This window comes from Parasteatoda tepidariorum, chromosome 3 (genome assembly GCF_043381705.1).
Source record: "Parasteatoda tepidariorum isolate YZ-2023 chromosome 3, CAS_Ptep_4.0, whole genome shotgun sequence".
In the NCBI taxonomy this organism is placed as follows: Eukaryota; Metazoa; Arthropoda; class Arachnida; order Araneae; family Theridiidae; genus Parasteatoda; species Parasteatoda tepidariorum.
This window is the reverse complement of record NC_092206.1, coordinates 58,854,402-58,875,968: the sequence shown is the minus strand read 5'-3', so window position 1 is coordinate 58,875,968 and position 21,567 is coordinate 58,854,402. Positions and strand designations below refer to the sequence as shown.

General features: G+C 30.7%; 1 long non-coding RNA gene across 1 annotated transcript in view; it reads left to right on the top strand.

The window, feature by feature from the left end:
• The first annotated feature begins 390 nt into the window (after nucleotides 1–390).
• Nucleotides 391–21,567, top strand: part of LOC139425157 (uncharacterized) — a 119,954-nt gene continuing 98,777 nt past the window's right edge. The window contains exon 1 of the long non-coding RNA XR_011636420.1: nucleotides 391–1,136. This is a non-coding gene — a long non-coding RNA (uncharacterized lncRNA). The remainder of the gene's footprint in view (nucleotides 1,137–21,567) is intronic.

Sequence of the window (21,567 nt, the reverse complement as noted above, 5' to 3'; positions counted from 1 at the left end):
ATTCCATGTAGCATGCATGAGTGTAAAATTGTTTAGTTTGTACCAATTCTTCATTAAATTCTTTTCTTCCAAAGTTTTGAATCTAGCAAATGCTTGAAATGTTAAGTAACACTCTTCTTTTTAAGTTGACCAGCGTCCTGACAGAACTAAAAAATAATTTGTAAAATTTTTGAAAGAACATACGAAAACTCCCCGCTTTTCTATTTCTAGTGTTTATAAAAAAATACTTCAGTTGAAGAATATATTCCTGTTGTATTTTGTTGTTGCAAAATTAAATTAGAAAGCAATAAGTTTTCGAAGATCCTTTTATTGACTTTAATTCCAGTATTTTAGTTTTGTCGGTATTCTCGTCAGCTTACTCTTTTTGATGTAACTAAGATGGAATATGTTCTTTTGCGTATCATATAACAAACTCACTCTCTCAGAGGACAAACGAAAGTGAGTTTGTGTGATTTAGTTCAGTATAGAACATACCGCACTTCCCTTCTAAACCTATAAGCGTGGCCTTCCATGGCCGAGTGAAATCACCGGACTAATGCTTTGTAGCGTGAAAGTAGCTGGTGTAGCAACATTGCATGAAAGTAGCTGGTATGAATCCCGCCGTAACCCTGAATGTATCTTAATCCTGCCTTCCTCTGAATTGTGCTATTTTTTCTTTTACTTGAAAAAGCTCATAAGCCATATTTGTGTAATTGGGTACACAAGCCTGCATGAAAGTGTAAAAATAAATAATCTATGAAGTAGGGATCTTCCTGGCTGAGCGATATCATCCGCCAGACACTTTGCGAGTGGGGAGGTCATGGGTTCGAAACCCGCCGTAACCCTGCATGGTATTCCTCGTCATCCTTATCTGAATTGTCTTATCTGAGCCCTCTTATTTGACAAAGACTTATAAGCCTAACTTGAGCGCACAAGCCTGCAAATGTTTATAATTTCAATAAAGCAATAAAGTAATGTCTGAGCACACAAGTCAGCAAATGTATGTAATTTCAATAAATCAATTTCAATAAATCAATAATGTCTGAACTAAAAACAATTATTAATTTTAATGCTTCCTGATCGTGATATGTGTGTAGAATTAAAACCCCCAAAAACATTTTGTAACCATTTTGATAGTCGACCAAAAGCAAATACAGGTACTATTTACTTGCTCTCAATAGTTCTTAATTCGATTTTGAAAAAAAAGAAATACTTGCTAAAAGTTCTGATGAAAAACATGTTTTGAATCATATGTTTCTTCTTTTATTCTTCTGCTTTATATATCATATCTTTTGGGTAAATATTTAACTCATCGCTTAAAGACATAAAATTTTGATGACAAAGCTTACTCTATGATTTTTTCTGCTAAAAGTGTAGCGAAGTTTTGAATTTTACCTCGTTTTTAAAATCTGCCGATTAGACAAGTGATAAGCATTTTCTTTCTTTCTTATTCATTTTTCTCCTAATTGTCAGAAAACCATTAGAATCAGTTATTCAAAAATCTTTTTTCCCAAATGGTCTTTGAGCGTTGATTGAAAAAAAAATGCTTTAATTTATTTTGTAATGTCTGTTAGATCAAAAAGATCTAATCCTAATACGATCAAAACGCTATCACTCGATTTAAACGTTAAATGTATAACACTAGGATTAAAACTCATTATTATTTACAAATTAAAATGTATAATTTTAAAAAAGTTCTCATTCTTAATTTATTGCATACACATAATGTCTGAGAAAATATTAAAAAATATTTTTTTAAGAAATTGGGTCTTCGTTTGCTTAGCGAAATGAAATAAATATGCTTCATCTGTTTAAAATGTACAGGAAATGAATTGAGAGAATCAATATTTTCTATTTTCTTTTTATTAATACACTAATAAATATAAAGAAAGTTATATGTACAGTGCGTCAAAAAAGGATCACCCAGAATAACTTTTGGATCGGATCTTCACGTATTAAGGGACAATTTTAATAGTTCGTGGAGGTAACTTCAAATATGCTAATTAATAAGTGCAAATGATATTTTAAGTTAAATTACGACACTAAACCCTAAAACGTACTTTCTCTAAATAAACCTACCTTTTTTTCAACGGATTCAGATTTCTGACTCCCAAAATATAGGGGGGGGGGAGTAGCAACAATGTGGTCCAAAACGTTTGGTCAAGAAAGCGGTCTAAAGTTTGAACTCCTTTATCTTAATTTTACTTTTTGCGTATTTTGCCCTATTTCGAGAACTTTTTAAGTGAATTGAAAACTTTTTTTACTCAATTATAAAAATCGTTTATTCAAATAGAATTCCATGCAAAATATAACTTTTCTTAAATATTTTTTATTAATTTATATAAAAATTTTCGAAAAAATTGAGAATTATAAGGTACGCAATTTTCAAATCATTTTAAAGAATGAAATTTTACATGGTAAAATAGAAATTTATAGCAAAATTGGTCGAATCGTTCCTGAGGAATTAAATTTCAAATTTCACGTATTCTAAATCCGTATTTAGGTTACAGAAAACTTTAATCACATCGTAGCTCAAGGTACCAATATTATGGTTAGATGTTGAGGCTTTCTATCAGAGATTGCAGTTTAGATTAAACAACTGAATACAATGGGATATGCTTGCAATGTAAACAAAAAATTGGGCTTTCAAAAATGATGTTAAAATGTTATTTAAGCATATCATTATTTTCTATTTTATAAAAAATCATCCATTTGTTTCGAGTTCTAATACCTCGATATTCATATAAATTTATCTAATGCTTAACTTTATTATGAATTAAATAAGTGCCATTTCATTTAGGAAACAGTGCTGTTCTCTGAAATGTTCAGAATAATTTAATTTTGCTATCATTTTAATTTATTAGACCTTATTTTCAACTTTGAAAAGAAAAAAAAACATTGTAAGGAAAAAAACTACAAAGAAAACCGAAAGTTCTGGAAGATACTGAAGAAAGAAAATTCGAAAAATTTTCGCATTCCAAGGAAAAGAACTGCATACTTTCAGTACGTAACTTTTTATTTCGATATCGAGTGGCAAACAGATAGAATGTAAAAAGGAACAAAAAAGAAACTTAGCACACACCGATCCGGAAAACCGAGTGGCCAAAATCGAACTTTCATATTGAAGGATAGAAATTCCTTAAACTCGGAGAATGATATTTGCTCAAGAAAAATATTTTTTTTTTGGTGGAAAAGAAGATGCTTTTTCTAGACCCTTTGAAATTCCATTTCGATTTTGAATGGCGAGAAATAATGATGAAGAAACCAGAACAAACTAAACAGTACATCTGAGAATAGGGTTCTCTTTGCAACGAAGAGAGATGTTTACACTGCTCTTGTAAAATTGCACCCAAACAAAAATACCAATCCTGGTTCCATTTTCTCAAATTAGATGTTATCAAAAGCATAAAAAAGAAGGAAAAATGCTTGAAATGTAGTAAGTCGCCAAAAGTTTGAAAAAAAGTATATTCTGTTATTTCTTGCAATGAATAATAATGTAAAATATTGAATGTGATAATAACGTGATTGATGATAAATATTTAATATGATTATATCGCAAGGATTTCAACAGTTAAGATTCTTATTGTATACGATAGTAATGTGTATGTTAGTAACTTTGTTTTATGAAACGAAATCAGTGACTTAAATAAACAGTGAAATTGTAAGAATATATCATAACATTTCACTTAACTAGTCAATCAATTTTTGTATCCACTAATCAATTTTCGTGTTTAATTTCGATAAAATATTTCCTTAATCGAAATATTTCTTCGAAAAATTATTTGATATTTACATTAATATTATTAATTGTATAATAAATTTATGATCCTCATGATTGTGCATCAGTACTTGAAATGGGAATTTTTCTTACAATAATACGGAATATTTTGTACTGACTCTAACATTGACAGTAGGAAAGAAACAAAAGTTGAGCATTTTAAAAATATATTTATTTTCACTTCAGAAAACTATATATATATATATATATATATATANTTAGGACCCATAATCCTCCTAGAACAATCCCTGACGATTGAAAGCTACTTGAACATAGTTGCAGGCCAGGTTCACCCATTCATGGCAACAGTTTTTCCTGCGGGGGATAGTGTTTACCAACAGGATAATGCACCATGTCATAAGGGTCGAATCGTCATGGATTGATTCGAGGAACATTCCAGTGACTTTCAAGTCATCTCTTGGCCCCAAATTCACCTGACCTTAATCGAATAGAGCATTTGTGGTCCTACTTGGAAAACCAAATTCGTGCTGCCACTCTACCCCCTCGCATTGTAAGGGAATTGCAGGACCAGATGGAGAGCGCTTGGTACCAGATACCTCAGACTACCTATCAGCACCTTGTGAAATCAATGCCATGGTGGGTGCTAGCAGTTTTGAGGGCTAAAGGTGGTCCTACTTGTTATTAGCAGGGTGGTCATAATGTAATGGCTCTTCGGTGTATAAGTAAGTTAAGAGCTCGCAGCAAAATAGTTTTCTTCCTTTTAGTCACGGTGGCTCAGGGAGGATAGAGAGTTCGCCTTCTTAACAGACGACATGGGTACGAATATCAGCGATGACTGCTTCCAACCTTACACTGACTGCAGTGTTAACGTAAAATATCTCCAATTTGTCGAATCCCTGAGTGAAACTATTTTAGCCATCCGGCTAACCATAGTATTTTTACCTCTCTGTATATTCCGTACCTCTTCTTGTAACGAAAAAATACAAAATTCATCATTAAGTCCACCACGAAGGCTAGTTTGTCCCAACGATGTATCATGGAGTACCCTTGTCTTCTGAGTGAGATCAAAGGTTATTAGGCTATAAAGTTAAAGATTGATAACTGCACTGTTCAACGAAAATAATATTTCTCCCTTATATATAAAATAATATTTCTCCCCTATATATAAAATAATACTTCTCCCTTATATATAAAATAATATTTCTCCCCTACATATAAAATAATCTCTCCCTTATATATAAAATAATATTTCTCCCCTATATATAAAATAGTATTTCTCCCCTATATATAAAATAATATTTCACATTAAGACGAATTATAAAAAACTTATAAAAAAAAACTCGATGCAGTTTTTTTTCATTGATAATTTAGCAGCTTAGTTAAGAAAAGTCCCACGAATCTCTAATGAAAATGGTAATAGGAATATTAATGTTTTTTTCCTTAAAAAATTTAAATTATTATAAAGATTACAAACATTTTCAGGTATATTTCTCAAAAATAATTAAGGTTAAGTAGTTAAAATTTTCTGTTTTCTCCTAAATTTTTTTTACAGTTAAGTAAGAGAAATTGATTGTGATTTAAAAATAACCTATACAGTATTATAATAAGTTAATCAAACAATACTGATGCTTTTTTTCTGCTTTAAAATTGTAACAGCTAAGTTTGATAGGAAAGAAAAGTTTTGAAGTTGGATAATTTAAAAATGAAAAATATTTAATAATGGATCTGCTCTAGGGTTTGGAGTTTTTAGAGTTTTCTCCAAATTCTATCAACTTCAGAGTAGTTTAGGGTAAAAGTTGTTAATAGTTTAAGTTTTAATTAATAGAATTCAATTTTCGACTAATACAATTCATAATTTTCGCATCATTCTTTATTTAATAATAATTTTGTTAATATTTGAAATATTTCGCTCAGAAAACAAGTTGAAATCTTGAAAATTTATAAAATGAAATTTTAGCAAACTTTCACAACTTTTTCTGATCGTTATACTTAAAATGCACCAATCAAAATCTCAATTTCTAAGTGTATTTTTTAAATAATTTTTTTGTTTTCAAGAAAAAGTGACAAAAATACCACCAGTCGAGGCAGCGTTTGAAAACTTTTAGTATTAAATTGAAAAAAAAACTCAAAACACTTGGTCTGTACACAAAATCGTTTATATACAACAAAAAATTGAGGAAAAAGAATATTTGAACTTTTCTCTTAAGATGAAAATCATTTAAACTCTTCAGTCAGTTTTCGAACGGCATCGTTAGAACAGTTTGGAGCGAACTCCAAAAGCTCCGTGCTGGGGAACTTGAACTAAATCTTACACTCATGATATCCAGGACTAAATTTTAAAATTTTAACCAGAGAAAATAGTTATCTAATAGAAAGTTTCAAGTTTACAGCTTTAATAAATATTAACAAATCAAAAAAGTAGCAAAGAAGGAGCAAAAAAATTCAACCTTCAATTTCCATTTTGGATTTGAAAATACTATTCTTTACAAAGTAAATACTTTTAAGTAAAAGTATAATTCAGCTTTTAATATTGCTTTGAAAAATGTATTCTTCACATCAAGAAAATTTTTCTGTGCGTATCATTTCATTTTGAAAAGGAAGGGGGATAGTAAAATTTTTTCCCTGAGGTGTACTTGAGTTGTCAGCATGGTCGCAGTTTAACTAGACTAAGAAAAAATACCGATTACTTTCTTCAAAACTTTTTTCTTTAAAAGGAAAAAAGTATAATAAAAATAGATAAAAAATAACTCATAAGTGGTGGCCTCTTATATAGCAGAGGATTCAATTTCTCACCCCTTGTTTAAGTTCCTTCAGTCTGAAGTGGGGACCAAGGGGAAGGCCGACAAAAACACAAAAGGAGTTTTTGTGGACAAAATCCCATTAAAAAAGCGCTTGAGGCTCCTTTTTAAAGCTTGAAGGCTTGACGAAAAGAATGAGACGTTGATGGAATCTTTTATTCGCACCTTTTTATTTTGTGTCCCTTCAGCAGACTATTTTTTTTTTTTTTTTTTTTTTTTTTTTTTTTTTTTTTTTTTTTTTTTTTTTTTTTTTTTTTNTTTTTTTTTTTTTTGCTTTCTCATTTTCGTCCATGTTTATATACATTTTTTTGAGAAGAAAAGTGTTTGTTTTGTTAGAGACATTGTGTGTTGAAAATGATGATTTGTAATGCCTGAGGTTTTTCACATTGCTATTATAAGAGACGACTGAAAGTTTTCGGAAATCTGGGAATGAATAAGAAATGATGGATTCGCAAAGAGTGCGGTGTATGATTTCTGATTTCCGCTTATTTTGAGATTTTTGTTTTTTTTTGTTTTCCAATACTGCAGTGTTATTTCCTTGAAGTATGGAATAGGCATTTTGAAATGTGATCATTTGCTTTTCTAATTATAGTATTCACTTTTGATGATATTTAGTTTTAGCATCATTGATGTTATTTTCTTAAAGCGTTGAGCAGACATTTTGAACTGTGATGATTTAATTTTCTAATTATAGTATACACTTTTGATGATATTTATTTTTAGCATCATTGATGTTATTTTCTTAAGGCGTTGAGCAGGCATTTTGAAATGTGATCATTCAATTTTCTAATTATAGTACACACTCTTGATAATATTTATTTTTAGCATCATTGATGCTATTTTCTTTTCGAAATATGATCATTTAATTTTCTAATTATAGTACACACTTTTGATAATATTTATTTTCAACATCGCTAAGGGGAAGGAAATAATTTTGTCAACGTTATTGGTTTATTTTCACGCTATTTATATTCATTCATAAATTGTTCACCCAAAAGAGTGCATTCCAACTTTTTTGGGGTTTAATGGAACATTAAAAATGGCTGGAATTGTTTGCACCACTCCAGGATATTAAGAAAGTGAAAATATTTTATGATAAAATAAAGCAAAAATTAATATAAATATACAAAACTTATTATTATTATTATGATCTGAATTCTCGCGGCATGTTTGACATAATCTCGTGGCATAGTTGTGCGTTAATGAGATTGTGAAGCATTCGCATGGAAGAAAATGGAAATATATTTATATTTTCTATGAAACTGTACATTGAATGATCTCTTACATATTTATGGGTTTGGTACAATATATAAATAGATTTTTTTTTTTAAATTCAAGAAAGCGTATTTTAATTATATTAAACAAATTTCCTACGCTTAACATGTTTTTAACGAACTATAATATTTAACATAAACTTTTAAATATTCATCATATTTTCAAAAGATCTAAGTTTTCCAAATATTTTTTATTTTTTACGTGGTCCCATAAACTTGGAAATTTCTCTATCTATTAGCAACCGTGTAGTTATTATTTATTTTGTTAGGTTAACCTAACAAATGTTTTAAGCAATAATTTAAGTAGCGTTGAATTGTTAGTTATGCGTTTAGTATTTAGTTAGAATAATTTTGTATTTGAAGAGAAATTGAAAACAAGTTACCACAGAGTAATTATTTAGATTTATGTTTGATTCTGTTTAAAATGGCTGTAGGAATTTTAAATATAAACGGTGCTGTAGTGCCGCATACTGTCATATTAATTATTGGTGACGGAGCTTGCTTTTTCAAATAATAGTATATATATTTTATATAATTCACGAGTATGGCACGTGAGGTGCATGAAAAACTTATACACTATAAAACGGAAAATTGGGATGAGTTTTCTATCTTATCTCACGACAAAGATGGAAATAGTGCTTCTGCTGCCTACTATACTGAAATATCCCGAACTCATACTTACGGTGGATTATGTTATTCAATGGCTGCTGGACAGAATTTATATTATTACTAAAATTTAATACATAAAGATATTTGAAAATATCACATCTTTTGGAAATAGTTGAAATCAAAATATTTTCACTCGAGTAAAGCCGCGGGCAAACGTTAGACAGTGAAAAAAATTGATTTAAAACTAATTAAGTTGTGTATTAGAAAATGAAGAGGCATCGAAGATTTAAAATATTTATATACAGTTGTGATGCGCATTCTGTTTGGTTACCATAAAATTTTGTATGCCATACAATACAACTTGGAAAGTTGACCAAGTTGCTTCCCAAAGATTTGTATTTTATTACATACTAGCCGCTAAAGGCGGCCAGCTGTCCGCCACGCTAACGGTTTTCACAAATAAAGCTTTTTAAAACATAGCAGGAAATCTGAAAATTAGTGGACAATTAAAGTGTTCCTGTCCTGCAATTTTGTCTTCATATCCAGTTCTGTTGCAGATGTGTTATAGCTCTTGAGGATGTTTGAAGATGTAACTTTGGTATGGTAACATAAGGCCTATGGTAACCTAAGGCCTATGGTAATCTAACCTATAATATAAATATCAGGTGGAGACTTGATTTTTTTAAATTTTTTTTTAAAAAGGCCTCAGAAATTGTAAAAGCATAATACAAAAGTTGCTTTCGAAATCATCATTAGGTGAAAACCTCTTCTAATCTTTGACGTTTCTCTGATACTTCTTGGGCTCTAGAATTGCTTGTCGAAATTCGGTCATGTTCCATCCTTCTTCGACGTTCCACAGATGTTTCTTGGGCCCTTCTTCTTCTTTGAGAATCTCTTAATATCCTTTTCTTTGACAAAATACAAAGTTTTTTGGAAGGCGATTCTGCCATGTCATGTCAGTAATCGGGTTTTTAAGAAGTCAACGAATACTTTAGAACATACTATGAAAGCAAATCATGAAACTTCAGTATTAAAATCTAAGTGCTTACCTGCAAACTGAAACTTTCTGAAATAACTAATTACATTTAATAAAAACTGTTAAAATAAAGAATAGAAAAACCAAAGAGATCCAAGGTAAGTGTGATCGTTCCTTCAAAAACAATTAAATTCCTATTTTATATATTATATGGCTACAACGCTCAAGAAAAAAAACTAAAATGCTAAATACATGAAAAGAACACAAAAACGGGGGAAAATATACTTGAGGGTGCCCCTTGGCGAAATCGGCGACTTATGTTTGGCGTCTTACTTGGTTGCCAGAACTCCGTGGTAACAGGAATAGCGGCCAAAACATAGTGATATTTCAATGAAACAATTGAAAATTCAAGCAAAGCTTTTTAAAATTGCAGTGAACAGAATAGAATCAAAATTAATAAACCCACTATAATGCATTTTGAATCGAAACAAAAATTAATGGAGTAAGCACAGAAAGAAAAAGAGAAAAATAACTCACTTCTTCATTAAGCTTGAATATCTTCAGATTTTGGTGCACAGAATTCTCTAATTGCAGTTAGGTACTGTCTAAACTACGATCCCTTTCTAATAGATCTTTTTATGTTGGGAGCATTTGAACCTTTCACACGACCCATTCAAATCCATCTGATCAATCTTTACGTTCAACCAGAGACATCTTTCCCACAAACAGGACATTTATATCTATTACTAATTAAACCTTCATTCATACACCAGTCAATCACTACTTTTTTTCCTTTGTTATTCAAATCGTACAGAAACTTAAGATTTGTCTTATTGACAGTATTCATTTTTAGTACCAGAAGCAAAAGTAACCTTACCAGCCAGTATCCAAAGTAGAACTAACGGATCTCTGAAATTACATTTAAAAACAACGCTAAATTCTTAACCAATCAGAATCACGATTAAAATCTAAACCAATCAGAATAACGATTGGTTTTCAACATCGCCCAGCTTGGCGATCAACCTCGATCACAACTTGGCGGGGGCACCCTCAAATATAGTCTACCCCAAAAACGAATTAATTTTTTATGATATCAATTTCTATTTCTATATAATTTTTTATGGTATCAATTTCTATTTCTACATTGCTACAAAAATTATCGTCTTCGCTTAAGAAAAAAAAATAGAGCGTGGAAAGAAGAAGAAAAACTTATAATAACAATTATGAACATCGACAAATAAATCAAAGCAAAGCGTTCTATTTACGTATGGAATGTGTTGCCACATTTTTAATACAAAAGTTAAACTTTTCTCCACTTTGATAAATGTAAACAAATGCGAACCTTACAATTAAATTATTAATTCCTTCGTATATTATTGGTTTAAGTTGTCGAAATTTAATATTTCAATTGTAAGGCTCGCATTAGCATACATTTATAAGAGATATGCATTTTTTAATAGTTTTTTTAATATGGCTCTTATTTGAAGACGAAAAAGCATAGATTTTCTTACAAAATGACTGATAACTAAAAAACTAATCCAAATTTTTGAAAAAGAAAAAAAATACTTCTTCATTATGTCAAAACACAATTTTGTGTCAAGTTTCGTGCCTGGGCGAGGCTTCTGGGGCGATATATTGTGATTACAGACAGACACACAGCCGCTTTTATTATTATGTATAGATGTACCGTTTTAACCTGTTTTATGCAATTTTAATCTATTTACAACTTTATCTGATTTTATTGTCTTCTGAATGTTTTGCGTGTCATGCATAGTTATAACAATATAATGTATTTTGCAAAGCAGATATGCTTTATCTTACATTGGCTGTAAGAAAAACCGCTTGTTTGTCCCAGCATGTCCTTTTTTGAAACTTGTGCCATTAAACCTTACATTCAATTCAGTTCTCCCCAAAGACGGCTAATTGTTCATTATTTTCTGTACCTAAACCATATCCATTTAAAAGAATATAAAATCAATAATGCAACATTGTAATATTGTTTTTAAGTATTACAAAATTTTAACAATAACATATTGGCTCTGTAACATATTCATGAACGTAATTGGAGTAAATTAGTTTTAATTTTGTGACTAAGTTAAAATAAATTATAATTGTAAAAATTTTTTCTTAAATTTAAAGTACCTTGAGTAGCTTTACTTAATATCTTTCAGAGATTCACTGTGTTCTATTCATACCGAAAAGTACATTACAAACCTCCTTAAGGACTTAGAGAAACACTTCCGGATGACGAATGCTTCACAATGAATAATACATCAAAAGATTCTTTTCAAGCGATTCACAGTTCAACTAATTAGTAAATGAATGGTTTTGAAGTATTGATCAAAAGCTGCAAGAGAGTGCAAAATTATTTGTAGTTTGATTATTTTCTTTTCAAGGATTGTTTGCATTGTTTCGATTCTTTCAAACTCTATTCTTTACTTGCAGTCGAAACGTTGAGTGTTTTCGCTAAGAGATGCTTTGTAAACAATAATTCTTTGGTGTTCAAATTAATGCTTTTTACATCTGTTTGTGAAAATACTTTTAATTCCTCATAATCCTAGGCTGAAATAAACATAACTAAATAATTATCAAGTATCATATCAATAAAAGAATTAATAAAGACGTTTATAATTTGTGCATTATTGAATAGCATGAGAAATCTGTTCATTAATTGAAATTAAATACAACTTTTTTTTAAAAAAAAAATATGTATATTATTGGCAATGCATTAAACACTGATGTTCTATAGAATACCTTGTAGGCAAGAATATACATAGGAAATGTATATGACATAAATAGCACTTTACCTAGGCGTTGTATAAAGGTTGCCCAATAAAATCTGTATTCACACTCAAAATTTTTGAGAACTGTTGCTGAATATTAGCAAAATCTAGACTTAGTATATAACGGCAATGTGCTACATTAACGTTACGAAAGCGTTATGGTAAATGGGGAAAAGTTAACTCCAAAGATGTAAAACAACATCAGTTGACTATGTATAGACACTTTGTAGACATAAACATAGAAAGCAAAGTAATTTTTTGTTAATTAGTTTCTTTTTCCTCCAAGATTGTTTAGTCCTGTCTGAGGGTTGGGGATCAATAACACAGAGAAGTGCGTTTTAAACGTTTGTTTTAAAGTATTAATGTCCACAATTGGGTCTATTCGTATTAATTCGTATGTGATGCTCTACAGTTTTATAATTCACTTAATTACCCAAACCCATACCTTTTTCGATATAGAAACTCCATCTTGGAATTTCTTCAACAGGAGGAGTTGTTCAAAAGTTTAGATACAGGGTGCGGACTTTAATGGCCACCTTGTATAGAATCTATATAACTCTTAATCAATTTCATAGAACAATAAATGTTTTTTTAGCAAAATAGGAAAAAAAAGTCTTAATAATTTTATTATTCAAAAGATTTTATTTCTCGAAGAAATTAAATACCTTTTTTTTTGAAAAGAATAAAAAAAGACTGTCATTGAGAACTTTTGTCCAATAACATATAAATAAAGTTAACTACGTTAAAATAGTTCAATGTGTTCGAAAAACGCTAAAAAATGTGAAAAGTATTATGCGTTCATAAAGTAGATCACGAAAAAACTAGGATCACGAAAAAGCTTATATTTCTATGCCATAAAAGTTTGCCGCCTGTCAGAAAAAATTATTCTTCAACTGGGGGCTTCTTTCATTTCGTTATTTATGAAGAAGCACTTGTTGAGAAACTCTTTTATGTAACGAGCAAAATACCAGATCCTAACGAGTGAAAATCATTCTTCATTAAGTCTGAACTGTGCGGCGATTGGTCCGGCTGTTTCCTTCCAAAATATCTGATCAGATTTCAGATGTGAATCACTTAATAGGATACATGCAAGTAACGTCGGGTGGGTATCTCGATCCTGATTGGCAGTTGAAACGTGGTATTTGTTTACGTAACCAATTATTTTTTTTCCTTATATTTCGATTAATTCAAGCCCGTCAAGCATCAATTGTCTTAAGTGACACATTCTATATTCTTACGCAAATAATCTTTCACAAAGATTTCAATTTTCCGCTGTTCATTTCGTACTCAACGCAATACCAGGCACGAAGTCATGTAGAGCATAAACAAACTCATTATGCATCGACGTTGCCAGATACACAAAACAAATCATGGTTACAATAAAATAAATAAACAAATAGTGCATCTAAGTTAAGTAAAAGAATTATATTCAATAAATTCAATTTGCAATACGGCGCTGTGCTCAGTTAACTTCACGTTAATTAACATTCTTAGTTATGAAGAAAAACTAAGTTCAACTTTAACACACCATTTCGCTTATAAACGATCAGCTGGCTCAGACGTCATAGGTCACATGTGTGGGTATCCGTGACCTTCTTCATTCTTGAGATACAAATACGCATTTGGGTCTGGCATAACCATGAGGAATAAACTTCTGCACGTTGAAAAAAAAGACGAAAAAAGAACGAAACAAAAAAAGCCACGTTGCTTATTCTGTTGATGAATTTCCTCCGATGAATTGTTCTTTTAGGTTGAAAACTGAAACACTGATCGTTTTTCACAAACGGTGAGCAGATAAATTCCTTAAATATTTTGAACATATATTTTCCACTGTACACTGCAACGCTGCCAACATAAATGGTGTCTAATAAATCTTACAAGGCATGCCGGGAGCCAGTACATACTCATTTTAAAAAAATCAATCTAAATTTGAATAGCTACAATGATATGGATCTTAATTTCCGAATAATTCTCGAACTAAGAGCTTAGAAAAGTACATAAACATCAAGTATACTTTTTCTTGCATGTATTTAATTTATTATTTAATTATGAAGCCTAAATCATAAATTGACAGCTTTTATGTTGCTTGCTAAAGATTTTTATAATGGTAGTTTAAAATCAGAGTAAAAGCATTAAAATTCTCAGCAATTTTTCAGATTTTGTCAAGCTTTTACACATAGGTGGCACATGGTTCTTCGATATGCTTTTAAACGTATTGTGGGAATTAAAATAATTCTGAATTAAATTTTTCAGACATAGAGTAATGTATGAATAGTACTTAGAATATATATGAATAGTACTTAGAATATATGAATAGTACTTTAATATATGAATAGTTGGTTCAAACTTAGAGTAAAATATGAATATGACTATTATTCATGTTTAGTCTAGTGGTAGTCTTACTACATAGTTGTTGCCAAATCCATAATATAGGGAACTGAGAGATAACTTTTGCCTTAGATGACTAATAAGTTTGGATCTGAAGAGAAAAAAAAACATTTACTCTTTTTGAAAAAAAAAAAAACATTTCCTCACTAAAAAATGCTAATTTAAAACGAATATTTCTATCATTAAACTTTTAAATTAATCAAAAGGCTCGTATATTTCCACATTTATAAGCATCCTTCCATAACTATTCCATGCGGCGAAAACTTCAACTTTAATGCGATTTTCAGAAAAAGACATTTGTGCTCGAATATATATAGCTACCCGAAATAAGGTATTTGGATGACGTAAGAGTCAGTCGGTATATTACTGGCGTGTCATAAAAGCTAGAAATTTTCCTAAGGATAAAATAGACCCGTCAACAAAGGCGAGCTAAAAATGTTATTGAGAATTCCCCAGTGGCAGCAGCTGGCATGAAGAGCTTCACAAATAGAAGACCTGCTTCACAGCAATGTCTGTGGTCTTAAATTTTCTTTATTTCTCTCTGCTTTGCACAGTTGATGAAGAAGTAAACACTATTAAAAGAATAGAAGGAAAGATATTGATTAATAAGTGCTGAAAGTAATTTTTGTCGAATAGTTTGTGGCATTTATTTGGCTCCTATTCTTATTTATTTTTTCTGTGTTTCATATAAAATATTTAATGTTTAACCGCTAATGGTAAGAACTGCATGATTTAAATTGTAAATTGAGCTAAAATTTAATTTTATAATCGTTAATATGTGATTCCTTTAAAGAGGTAAGGCGCATAAAATAAAATAAAAGAGATATATTTTGTAATTTTAGAGCTAACTGCTGCTTTATCATTTAAAATGCAATCTTGAGGGTGTGAAGGTAAAACCACAAAGGCAAGCCTGATTGGTGAAACCGAGCAAATTTAAGGCGGAGTGTGCGTTTCTTGTTTTTCAGTGGCGCTATCTATGGCCAAGAATTCGACTTCTGCCACATCATACGTCTCACCCGTTTATAGGGCGGATCCATTCATGCATCCAACATGAATGAATCCATTCATTCATCCACAGATCGTAATTTTGACCTGAATCAGAGAACGATCGATCTCCAACCCAGTACCCCCAGAGGTATTGATTTGTTATGGAAACATGGAGGACTTTTGCGACTCGGCAGATTTAACGTACATCAGTTCTCAAAGAAGTTTCTTAATTAAAAGTTCAGTACTGTTTAGTGTATCAATAGTGCAGAAATCAACAATAAATACAAAAAATGAAACTCTTCTTCTCCCGCCAACCTCAGAAGTCGTTGGGAGGAAAGCATGGTGCAAACTCGTATCAAGAATCTCTGCTGCCCCCAAAATGTTTTTTTTTAATATTTATACACAGAGACTTGCATGATGTCTGTGAAAGCTAGTTATCTTCTCCTATGTATATTCTTCTCATGTTGCGCCTATCATTTTTCAGCAACTATACAAAGCTCATCGTCATCAATATTGTCAACATGTTCCGGTTTTCACAGATGGCTCAAAATGTCCTAGCTATGTAGGCTGTGGTATTGTTATTGCTGACGACACCTACAGTTATAGAATACCAACTATGTGTTCCGTATTCACCGCTGAGGCAGTTGCAATTCTGTTGGCATTAAGGCTTATTTCAGCTAGTTTGAATCGAAAATACTGCGTTTACTCAGATAGTATGAGCGTGTTGCGCCAACTCAACCATTTTGACAATGAAACTCATCCCATTTTGTGTTTTATACAGCATTTGCTATTTAATCTTCATAAAAATGGTTTCGATATTTTATTTTGCTGGGTTCCAAGTCACGTTGGAATCCCTGGCAATGATTTAGCCGATACAGCAGCGCGATCTGCTACTACTACTTTAAATTTATCTATACCATTCTCAGATGTTGTTGTTGTTGCTAATTCCCATCTGGTCTGACGGGGTCAGACCAGATCAATGAATCCGTTGACATTCAGAAAATCCGAAACCAGAATGGGAGAGGAATGAATGTCATTCCAGTCCAGCCCTAAACAGTTCAAGATATTCTCAGATGTAAAAATACATATTAAAAAGTATATAAAATCTTTATGGCAGCAGCAGTGGGATAACCAAGTGAATAATAAGTTGCACGCTCATAAGTCAAATTTGGAACCCTTCCCTGTGTTGCGACTACGTAGTGCAGATGTTAAGCTTACCCGTCTGCGAATCGGACACACCAGACTGACCCATCTACATTTGTTGTTTGGTGAACCACCTCCTCAATGCAACACTTGTGATGTTTTACTTTCGATTCACCATATTTTAATCACATGCCCGTATTTTAACAGACATCGTCTTGCCTTTTTTGGCAGTTCTATTTTATCTATGGGAGATTTGTTAGGTGACTCTCATCATCCGAACATTTTTGCATTTTTACGTGCTATTGGCATTTTAAATTGTATATAAGTTTATTCTGTTCATGAATTTATTCATTTTTAGAAGGATATTCTTACCTTTATACTATTTTACTGTGTTTTAACTTTGACGTGATTTTATTCCAATACTACCGTTGATTGTTTGTATATGATTTTATCAATTTTTAATTATATTTAGGAAAATAAGTATGCACTTCATTTTTGACATGTATAAACATATTGTTTGGCGCAGCATGTCCACATTTGGATTTTGTGCCATTAAACTCTACATTCAATCAATCAATCAACCTATGTATATTCTTTGACTAAACTACGGCTTACATCCATTATTGATTGTCAGGAAATCAAATCTGGAAAGAAAAAATAATTCTAAAAGTATGTTTCTAGAGGAATTTCATAACATGAAACATCGTCCATACAATGAAGATAGTATATCTAAAAATAGAATCATTAAGATTAAATCGCAATACATGACAAACCGTTATCTAGATCAAAAGTTATTCAAGTGTTTCGTTTTATTTATTTATTTCAACTTTGCGCACTGCACATTTAGGACGCGCTGAAACACAATGTAGTTAAAATTGCTGCACTCTTAATAAGGTTTAACTAAGTCGCACAGTTAAAATTCGTTTTCTCAGGAACTATTCGTACGATTTCATTCAAATTTTGTACTTTGAATTACAGAATTACGTTTTTAGAGTGATTTTAAAAATTTGTATACCATACAGTTTAAGTTTTTTTTGGTCATTTTTAAATAAAATATTTAAAAAAATATTAAATTATGATTTAAAATTATTTTTGCATGGAATTATTATTGGATCAATGAATTTTATAATTGCGTGAAAAAAATCAATTCGCTTAAAAAATTAAGAGACATGACGAAATTCGTAAAAAAAATTAACATTAAGGGTACCCAACTTTAGAACTTTGGACATCTCAACTGACCAAACTATCGGGGCAATATTTCCTAGATCATGTCCACCCTCTATATATTAAGAGTCAGAAATAATTATTCTTTAGACAAATTATGTTTATTCAGAGGAAGTACGTTTTTGTGTCCGATTTCGTAACTTAAAGCATCGTTTATGCTAATTAATAGGTGAAACTATCGAATCATTACAATTGAGTCCCAATACGTGAAAGTCCATACTGCAGATCCAAAGTTACTTAGAGTGATTCGCTTTTTTCTTGTTTTTTCACTCGTTTCATTATTTAACTGATACTACATTATTTAACTAAATATTTCGTATCAGTCAATAGTCATATTGGTCAGGTTCCAAAAAAATGCAATTAAAAAAGACGTACCAGGCAGTCAGTAAGTTGCTCGTGTTTCATGCGGAAGAAAATTTCAACCTTATTTTTAGCCAGTATTTAAGATCAAAAAAATCTAAACATATCACCATGGGATCAGAAATTATGTAACTCTAGAAATTAACTAAATATTCCAACATCTATAAATTGTTTGTCACCATTCTGCATTACATTCTCATGTTCGCAAACATTTAGGTGCGTCAACACTTTCATTCAATTTTTTTCTATACCATATTTTTCAGTTCTTCATTGTCCGAAAACACTAAATAATATGTCGAAGAATTCGCACATTAAATTTATAAGATTAAACACAAAAACATCATTGAGTTAAGTGTATAAAATATGTTTAGTGTGTTTTTAGAATAAGTATATTAAAGAGAAACCATTTATGTATAAACCTTATACATATATATGCACGCTGTGTTTAAGTGTGGATTATGACTTAGCTTATGCAAATTTAAAGTAAACAGTAAATTTAAGTAGAGATTATACAATTTCATACAAATACCAGCACATTTAAATACAGTTGCGTGGCTGAAATAAGACAAATTCCATAAAATGAAACAGTGAATATTTATCGCCGTTTACTGTCCTTAAAGAGCAAAATAAAAAAATGCACTAACATTTTATTTATAAAGTATTAATTATAGTTTCAGGGAGAAAAATAGTGGGAAGCGTCCCCTCAGAAAACTGGAATTTTTCTTTGTTTTCCATTGCTAGACCCTATATAAGTATTTTCTCAAAGTTTCAAAACTTTATAAACTCTTTCCATTCTTCCTGAAAATTTTTCGATCTGATTTGAATGTAATATCAAATTTTATAATACTAGGAGGCTTTGCTCCCTACTCGCTGGCGCTCGCCAACCCCCGGAACTGCTTTCGCAGTTCATTTCGGATTGCTTCGCAATCCAATGCTCGCTTTGCTCGCTCATTGGATATGTTCTTAACGTCTAGCTTTTGTATACTTTTTTGAATACTGATGTTCCGAAAACTTTTCACTGTAGAAAATTCTAAACCTGTACATTTCAATATTAATTTGAAATTGCAAACAGTTCACATATTTTGCTTAATCACACTATTCTAAATTTCAGTTGTTGAGAAAAGTAACTGTTGTAAGTTTTGTTTTAAAGTCTTTCCCACCAGAGGGCTAAAGCCATGTGTTGTAAAACAATATGAAATAGTAGTCTGCCACTGAACGCCGGATGTAAAGCATCGGCTTTGATGAAGATAATTTTGTATTTTTAATTCTCTGAAGGGCGCCACCTTAATAATATGGAATTTGTAAAATAAATGTATATATTTTTGATTGTTGATGAAGCCCATCATTTTGTGTTTTCATCAGTGTTCAGAAGCAGAACAACTATAAGTTTTTTATTTTATCACAAAAATATAAAATGTATAAAAAACAAAGAAAAGAGTAAGAAAATGAGTATAGTCATAGAAAAAGTTAAAATTATAATATAGTATTTGTCAGTTAAAATAAAACTTTTTGTTTAAGTCATTGCTAACAATTCAAATTTCTCCGAGGCAATTCTAAAGTATAAATTAAGGTAGTATTGTTAAGTTGAAACACAATATTTTTAGTTTTGATGTCAACAATACAATTCAATTTTTCACAAAAACGATTGTTTCCATTGTTAAGTTCAATGTCAACAATTCAAATTTTTCTGAGGCAACTCTTAACCTCTAAATATTATTTTTTTTATGTACACATTTCTAAATGTCAGTATTCAACCACAAAACAACTTAAAGTCCTCAAATTTAGCATGAAGTTGTAAAATGTAATGAAAGAGGGTCATAGCAATAATGAAAGTAGAAGTAAAGTTAGTACTGTAAAATTAAAACAATATTTTTAATCAGTGAGCCAAGTTCTTCAAGAAGCAGCTGTAGAAGTAGCTGGATAGAAGTTTTTTTATTTAAAACTTTTTATAGAATTTCTTTAAAAACACAATTGTTAATCTGGGCATTTGGCGATACAACACTTATAGAATTGAAGGATTTGTTACGTCAAGCGCTCAGGTATCATAATTTTGATCTAGTTGCGCTTCTATGTCATTTTGATTTATGTTGCTAAGTTAACTTTCAAAAAATTCTATGGCTGGCAACAGCATTTTTATTTTTTAAGTTGTTTATTTTTATTTCTTTTAGAATTCGTAATTTTTTTAGCGAAATGTTTTCTAACCTAACATAATTCTTTGCCGAGTGTTTTCTGTATATTTGAAGAAAATAAAGTAAATATTTATTTAAGTGTTGTGAAAAGAATCTTATTTAGTTGTACAAAGTACTTCTTTAGAAAGGAAAACTGTTGCCACCAGCGGAAAAGAAATACAGCCAAAATTTGGGAGCCACGTAAGAGAATTATATATAATAGATAATGTGAAAAAACTGAAAACAACATTAAGGTTTAAATTATGGAGAAAAAAAATAGTTCAGCTTAGACTACTTTAAAACAAAGCGATCATGGAATTGTATAAAATAACATATTCTAAATGTAATATTCCTCTGATAAACTTCAGTAAGAAATAATTTTTTTTCCGTCTTAATTAATGCCATTTTAGTCTCACAATCAGTAACATTAATGTCATTGACTTTTGAAAAAAGTTACTTTATGTGGTTGACTCGTGTATACCCAGTAATATTACGGTTTATAACTGATACCTTTACCAAATTATTAGCTAACTTTTCTTCCAAGAGGGATGTTTTTTTTAGTTAAGTTAGAATTTTGAGTTAAATAGAAACAAATGTCCTTTACTGCTTCAAGTAAGGTTTGCGAATAACCCTACGACAAATCGAATCTCTTGTTTGGCGAGTCTTCCAAAAATACAAAAGGCAGATCTAAAATTCCTTTGGCGACTCCCGTGGGAAAAAGAGAGAATTCTTAGGAAAACAAAAACAATGGAAAAGCTCGGTGAAATGTCTCTCTTTCTTTGTTTCGCTTTTATTTCGACAAAGTTTTGAAACGACCTTGAAGACACGAAGGAAAGAGGTTGACATAAGAACAGAAAGTACGAAAAAAAACCTTCTCTCGAAACGAATAAAGGGAAGGAAAAAAAACACAATAAAACGTCTAAAGAATCTTGACTATTTTTTTTCTTCTATGCAGTGGTAAAAAATAAAATAAATAAAAGTCACAGAATAGTTATTGAACTTTTCTCTCAAAATTACTTTGTAGTCTGTAAAAATGGCATTTCTACTGTTGTGTATTTGTTACTTGTTATATATTTAAGGTATAGCCAGAAAAATATCAATTGTTTGAAACTTAAAAGAATGACTGAAAAATAAAATCA